Raw genomic sequence first — 7,754 nt, forward strand, 5'->3', positions numbered from 1 at the left:
AATTCAAATTTTCAACAAAACCCTTAGAAACCGGTTTCTGAATTTTACATCTATTCTCCACCAATACTTCTTTACCTTTACCAATAACAATCTCAGAATGTTTAGGAGGAAAAAATCCTCCTTCACAAATCGCCAAAGCGCCACCCTTCCTCATCTTCAACAATGCCGATTCAGAATCACCAAAAGCCAGAAAAGATCTTGCGAGAATTAACCCACCTCCATTAGATGATCGTCTAGACTCGTCGGGACCATCAAGAACTGATGTCTGGCGAGAATTCACCGCCATCGGACGGTCGCAAAAAGACCGCGAACCAAGAATTGAAAATACAGAACACTTCTCTCTCTAGAAAATCAGAGCTTCTCTCTCAAGAAAATCAGAGCTTTTCCTTACCCTTTAGAGAAAGTTCACCTTCCTCCAAAACTTCTTCATCCTCAATAGTAATACTGTTGAGACCAAGTTCAACATTTTCTTTTTCAACCAATACCTTTTCATTTAACCCCAAAATATTATCTCTACTATTCCTATCATTTAAAAGTACTTCTCCCTATTCATGAATAATACATAATTGTATGCTATGACGTCTAAACTAAAAGACGTCCTATAAACTTAGTGATTAAGCCAAATCTAAATTCAATAAATTATAAATAAAATCTTGCCATTGCACACTTCAATAATTCTAAAATCCAATGCTAAAATAAAACCCAAAACCCCTAGGTTAATAACCTAATTTTTGAGAAATTTCCATCACCCTTAAACTTGACCAAATGACCATGGATTCATTATCTAGAACTTGCATATTAATTAGGTATGTCCTGTCACACCCCAGTTTGGCTCACCCTCTACCACAAACTGAAGTATAACAAGAAGGATTCAAACATAATAAACTCCACTTTAACCACAGGAAGCATGTAATATATCTTATTGAACCTCAACATAATTAAAACAAATACAGAGCTATACTAAAATCTTTTAAAATTCATTCACATACCCAAAAGTCTTTACATCTAGCATTCAGATCTCGCTTTAGATCACTTACACCCCAAAATGTACTTACATCAAAAGAACGGTAACCTCTATTTATTGTCCCAAGGGCTTGTTGGAGAAATTTTATGTATCTCAAACGGGATTGCATTATTTTATAATCGAGCACGGCATAAGAACATGATATATTACCTCCGAAGGATAAAAACTATCATTATTCCTCTATGGACTCCAATAACAAATTTACACAATTTAACAGAGACTTCCCTCACTCGATGTTTGGTCGAGCAGGGTTTATTTATTTATGCTCTGGGATACACGACGTCCCATAGGGGCAAGCCCCTATGGTTAATTACATCCCAATTTTTGGTTTGGGAAAACTTTTGATTAAACTAGTGGTTTTCTTTCTTTTAAAAGTCATTTTTAAACATTGTCTAAAGTTTGATTTTTGTTGTTTTAAAATCCATGAACGTCTTAGCAAAAGGATTTTGGCCTTTAGGAATTTCAAGGAGAATTTGATCAACATAGGAGTTAGATTTTAGGAATGAAAGCCAAAGGAGGTAAAGTAGTGGCACTTGATTCTGAGAGGAAACTCAGAGGTGCCCAAACTATCCTATGTTGGACTTTACATTTTTGAACTCTAAATTTTGTTTAAGTTTGATCAGTTTATTAGAAAGTTTGGGTTTACATTCCAACAACACATGTTGTAGGAATTGCCCGAAGGATGAGGGCTTATAAGGTGATTTGGAATCAACCCGTTCCTCGGACCTTAAGACTAAGGTGAGGACTACTGATAGGTAGTGCCTCAAACCTAAATCTAACGAGTGCAAAGGGGCTTACAAACTACACCTCACAAGAGGCATTGCCTGCCCGATCTCTGGATTTACTGTCTCGCCTGGAAGGTACTACCAGCTAAACCCTCCTAATCGCTTTTAAAATCATGCCATCCGGTCTTAATGCAAATGTAGAGTGGAAAGGCTGTTTTTATTTAAAAGGTAGGACTTATAGCTTAGCTTTGAGGCCAAGATGCCTAAGCATGTTTGATATGCATATGCTGACTCACAAAACAAAGATTTTTATTATCTAGTCCTTAAGTGGATTGCTTCATATATGCAACATGTTTTGGGCTATGCATGATTGTTTTATTTTATGAAAACTTGACTCCTTGAAGGGAGCCACGCAAGTTTCTTTTTGTTTAGAAAATCGTGGAGCCTAAATCAATTTTTAGATTGATTATATTTTAATGAGTAGAAATCTTATTTTTGTCCTAAGAGCCTACCGCATCACAGTCCAGGCCACACCCAAACAAACAAGAGAAGAAACCTAAGAAAAAGATATGATTTTCTATTACACAATCAAGTAAACATTCAAAACATGCTTGTATATATATCGAATGAAATGAATATAAATAGAGTCCATATTATTACAACTAGATTTGGCAGCTGAGTTGCCTGCCATTATACAACCCAGTCAAATTACAGACTCTACTTGTGGGGGGTTCTTCAGGCTCTTGACTTTTGAAAGGACATTGGGCTTCCCCTTTGGCAGGTACATCCTTCTAGTCCACTTCACTCTTTAGCTCCAAACCCCCACAAGTTTGATATAATTATAATTCTATCAAATACATGTTTGAAAAGAAAAGAGACTCAAACCTGCAGTGGATTAGAAGCAGTTTATATAATAAAGCATCACATTAAGAATTTTGTTTAGCACTTAGAGTGCCAAACACATGCTTCTACCATATTGGCCACATCTTTGGGGGTTTTAAGCAACACCTGTCATGCAAGCAGTTTATTATTTATGAGCGCCCCCCCTTTTAAATATGGCCATCTAAAAACAAACATGTATATTTCTACACTATCCACTTAAGGGCAAGTGCCCACACACAGACAATCCAAAGTCAATCACACCACAACATCAAACACATGCACAGAAAAGAAAAATTATAATCCTAGCATGCCTAAGGGGTTATGCACCTAAGTGTGTGAGGCTTGTGTAGCATGTCACACTAAGGGTGTTTGGTTTTATTTTGGAATGAAGATGTTTAATCTTTATCCAAGGGTGATTCACTTTAAGTTGTTTGTGACTTAAGGATTTTATTTGATTTTTAAATGTTTCATATTTAGGAGGGTTATGAAGAACCCATAAAGTAACCATTGCTTACTTTTGGGCAAGCCTGTTACTTATGAATCCAAAGATACAATGATGTAGGCATCCCACCTTTTAGGGGAGATAACTGATCATTGTATCAAAAGGGAACCTAAGTAATTTTTAGATGTTTTGGAGTTCTCTTAATGTTTGGAAAAGAGAAGTGTCTATCTAATAGGGTAAGATAGACATGCCTAAGGAGTTTCACTTAGGACTTGGTGAAATTCATCCGATAGGGTAGGATGAACTTCAACAGAAAGGACAATTCCTAAGGGACATCTATGAGTTTAGTATTTTAAATGTCATAGAAAAGTTCACTCAATTTGAATTGAACGAAAGATATTACTTAAATTTTGGGTCTAAGGAAGGTGTCCAACATGTAACTTTTGGGCTACATGTTGGAGAAATCTCCTTAGCTTTTAGAGCTAAGAAGGAAAAGTAGGAACCCAACATTTAGCTTTTGGGCTAAATCTTGGAAAGCACATTTTAGCTTTTGGAGCTGAGAAGGAGGGGAAATCTCCTATACTTCGGAGTTAGAGGAGAGTTGGATCAAACTCATAGCTTTTAGGCTAAGGTTGGGAGGATTCCTTAGACTTTTTTGGGGTCGAAGGAAAAGAGGGATGACTTGTAATTTTGGTTACAAGTCATCGAGAGTTATATGGAATTTTGGGTGTCCAAATAACGGAATCCCTCCATCCAACTTGGGTTGGAGGAGAAGAAGGATTTGCATGCTCTCCTACAATCTTGGCTTGTAGGAAAGAGGAAGGAAAATGAAACTTATGAAGTTCAAGAACGTTCTTTGAATATTTGGTGTTCAAAGAGAAGTGTACATTCTCCTAATTTTAAGTTTTAGGAGAATGAGAAGGTTTTCCTGCAACTTTTGGGTTGTAGAAACTGGGAAATCATGTGCAATTTGAAGGTTGCAAGTCAATGAAAGTCCTTTGAACATTTGTTGTCCAAAGAGGGGGGATTCATTCCTCCAATTTGGATTGGAGGGATGGAGGAGAAGGGATGCAATTTGGAAGCTACAACCCCATGAATATTCTTTGAACATTTAGTGTTCAAAGAGGGCACGCACATTCTCATAATTTGGAGTCTTTAGAGAATGAGATAGTTTCCTACAACTTTTGAATTGTAGGAAAGGAGAAATGAAATATAACTTATGAATTGTAAGTTAGAGATTATTCCTTGAACTTTTTGATGTTCAAGAAGGGATGACCACTTACTTGATTTAGGCTAAGTAAATGGTGAAGTTTCTTTGAGTATTTGGTACTCAAAGGAAGATGAACATTTGCTAAATTTTGGGCTAAGCAAATGGGGAAGACTAGGATTTGAGCTACATCTAGAGGATTCTTCATTGGTTTGGTTCAACGAATTATAAATGATTTGTATTAAAGTCTAAAACTTTGCGGGATTGAAGGAAGATGACTCGCAGAGTTACAAAAATTTTCATGAATGTCTTGGAATATTGGTTTCAAATATGATCTGATAGATCATTCGCCTAGTTGAAGTCAAGTGAATGAAGATAGATGATCATTTGTGATTCGTGGCCTCAACAAAATGAAGGCAGATACCTTAGGATTGCTATCTAAGCTCCAAATAATTCATTTGCACTTTATGTGTATTTCGGAGTGACTTGAATAGTCAAAAAATCATGTATGAAAGAGCGGGATTGTTGATTTTTCAAACATACAAATTTGAAAAGAATTTAGGATTGGTCCCTAAAATTCCTAAAGATTCATGTGATAGAAACATTCGGGCTTTGGAGAGGTCCAAAATATTTCACATTGAAGGAAAGATGTGCTTGGAAGCAGCACTCTTTATATTTATTGGGACTCATGCAACAGAGAGCTTAGACTTTTGAGAATTCTAGCACAAGCTTGGAAAGAGTATGTGCTGCAGAAAGAGAATCCATATTCCCATGAGTGTTTTGACCAATTAGGAGGAAGAAAGATCTAAATGTTTGGAATTCTCGGATAGATCATTGGCTTTTGATCTTAGAAATCTTGGGAAGGAAAATTATACCAATGTTTTCTAGGAAAATAGTAAGATCAATTAGTATGATCTAAGAAGACCTAGGGAGGTGCATGGATGCGTTATGATGATTATCCAAATTAGGAAATTTGATACGCAAATTAGAGCGGAATGCCCACTTTATTTTCTTTACAACTCCACTGTGCAACGACACCCAAAATAAGATTTGATCAACCCACTGCTCCTTCCGTTAGAATTCATGGTAACAGATAACCTTTAATGAGTTCAAATAAACTTCTAACAACAAGTTATTCAAATGCTATGTCTTCTAGTGGATCGTCGTGGAACGTTTTCCTTGTACAACATTACCCTTACGCTGAAGCCCCATCACCTTCCAAAGTGAGTGTGAAGTGGAGTTCACCGAGTATAATCTAAATAAGAGGGAATTTAGCAGTGGACAATTGCAACCCAATCCTATGTCAATTTTGCCATTGACCTTAGCATTGAGTAGTACAACCTAGAATTCACAAAAACTACGACTCAACATCATTGGATTAGAAAAGACATCAAATCCTATGGTCATTCGTAGGCGGGCAAGTGGCTAAAGCATACGAAAATGACGCAATGTGAAAAATCAGTTCATAGATTGTAGCTTTCAATCCCAAGTTGAGTCTGGGCAGCTTATGGGTTAGCCTAACTCTTGACCCAAGTTAAGCCCAAGGGATTGGGCTGGTCAATAAGGTGTTGCATTGGGTCAAGTGTGAAGGTCCCCAATCGACACACTGATTTGGAATCAATTTGATCCAACACTACTAAGGTTATGAGACTTGGCTCAAGGGAGACCATCTTCTTATTCGCGACTCTGAGGTTCAGCTATATGGTACCCAAAGAGTAAGTAGCACCAAATCGCTTCTGGCCTCCTTTAGGAAGACGTCTTTGTTCACGGCTCTATCCCAAGGGTTATTCCTACTTCAAAGGGCTTGGGAATTGACCTTGATTTAAGATTTGAAAGAGAAGGGATTGATGAATGTACCTGAGCGAAATGGGGAAAATACCAAGGTATAATGTGTTCGTCAAATATAGTTTTGACTTGGTTCACCAGTTCACGTGTTTGTACCCAAAGGAGTTGGGTTTGATATCTCAAACAAGTTGGTTTGATATTTGAAACTTGTTGAAGTGGTTTCAAAAGAGAATTTGGAGTTGATTTGAGTTGAAATGGGCACTGAAATCCTATGGGTTATTTTGGTCAATTTAGGGACACCCAGTTCGCTCTACTAGGAGTCACAGGAATGGGTTCGAAAAAATGTATTATACTGCTCAATGTTACAATCAAGGGCTCTGAAGTGATTGGAGGCTTTGATGAGGGCTTCCAAGATCAAAATCTTCAAGAGTGTTTAGGTCCATATGGCTATAGGCGTGTAAATATTTGGAGGTTTTACAGCCTTTGATTTTAATTTAGATGTCTAAAGTTAAGATTCAGAATGAGCTCAAAATTGGATTAGGGTAGACCTCATAGACATGTCTGATAATACTCACTTGATGAGTATTAGTGAATCAGTACCCTGAATCAGCAAGGATGTCGATGTCTTAGGTAACAAGTTTCAGGGTTCTGAAGTGTTTGAAAAAATGCCCGTTGAAAAAGGGTTCTCTTAACTCCATAGAAACAGAAGGCCCTTATCTAAGAGACTTTGGAATTTTTGGGTCTGGACTCTCTGGCATTATTTGAATGGTGGATTTTAAGTGGGATTGAATCCCTAGGTTTCACTAAGCTTTAGTGGTATACCTCTCCGTTTGTGCCTACGCGCAATGATTAATATTGATAGCACGATTCAAATCATTAACAAATCTATGTGGTTGTCGTTTAATTACACAAATATCCGATAGAGACAAAGCTTAGTATCCCAGAATTTTGGACATAAACTCAAAGCTAGATTGATAGTTTGGAGATTCTCAAGTTGATAGGTCAAAGTTTGGGGTTCGCGTTTGAAAGCTTGAATTTGCTGTCCGGGGTTTTGCTCTATGAAGCAGGGGTTTTAAATTTAATTTGACAGTTGCGTCAGGATTATGGGGGTTGTTAATTTGAAGTTTCCAGAGAGAGCGGTTGATCATAAACTGTACGCGGTTGAATTTTATAGAACTCGGTTGTGGACAGCGCTATTGATCAAAAGGTTAGGGGGAATCATTTGAGGTTGGAGTTATCCTTCTACGGATCTATAGGATTCTAAAGCATTACAATACCAACATGCAGGAACTCTAATACGGCTCTAGAAAACTGGTTTGAGAAGACATTCCATCTGCAGACCTCTAAGCTTCGTATGTAGTAGGCGACCCTAAGGTGCTTGGAAATTCCTAGGAGATAAAGTAATACGTCAAGTAAGAATCCTTAAGCCTTTAGATAGCTCCATGGTGCCCTAAGGTTCTGGCCTTAGGATAAGAATCTTATAAGCTCTGAGTTGGCCCTAAAGGTTCTGGCTCTAGAAAGAATCTTAAGCCGGAGTTCCATAGGAGTGATGATCGTAAGTGAATTATTTTGTTCTATTGCGAGGAACGTTGATCAATACGACACGTTAGGAAGGGCGTCCTATAGTGAACCTACCAACATTCACAAAAATTTGACGGGCAGCTGCTCAACACATTCAGTGACTCCCCA

This window comes from Dendrobium catenatum, unplaced genomic scaffold, assembly GCF_001605985.2.
Source record: "Dendrobium catenatum unplaced genomic scaffold, ASM160598v2 fragScaff_scaffold_231, whole genome shotgun sequence".
Taxonomy (NCBI): domain Eukaryota; kingdom Viridiplantae; phylum Streptophyta; class Magnoliopsida; order Asparagales; family Orchidaceae; genus Dendrobium; species Dendrobium catenatum.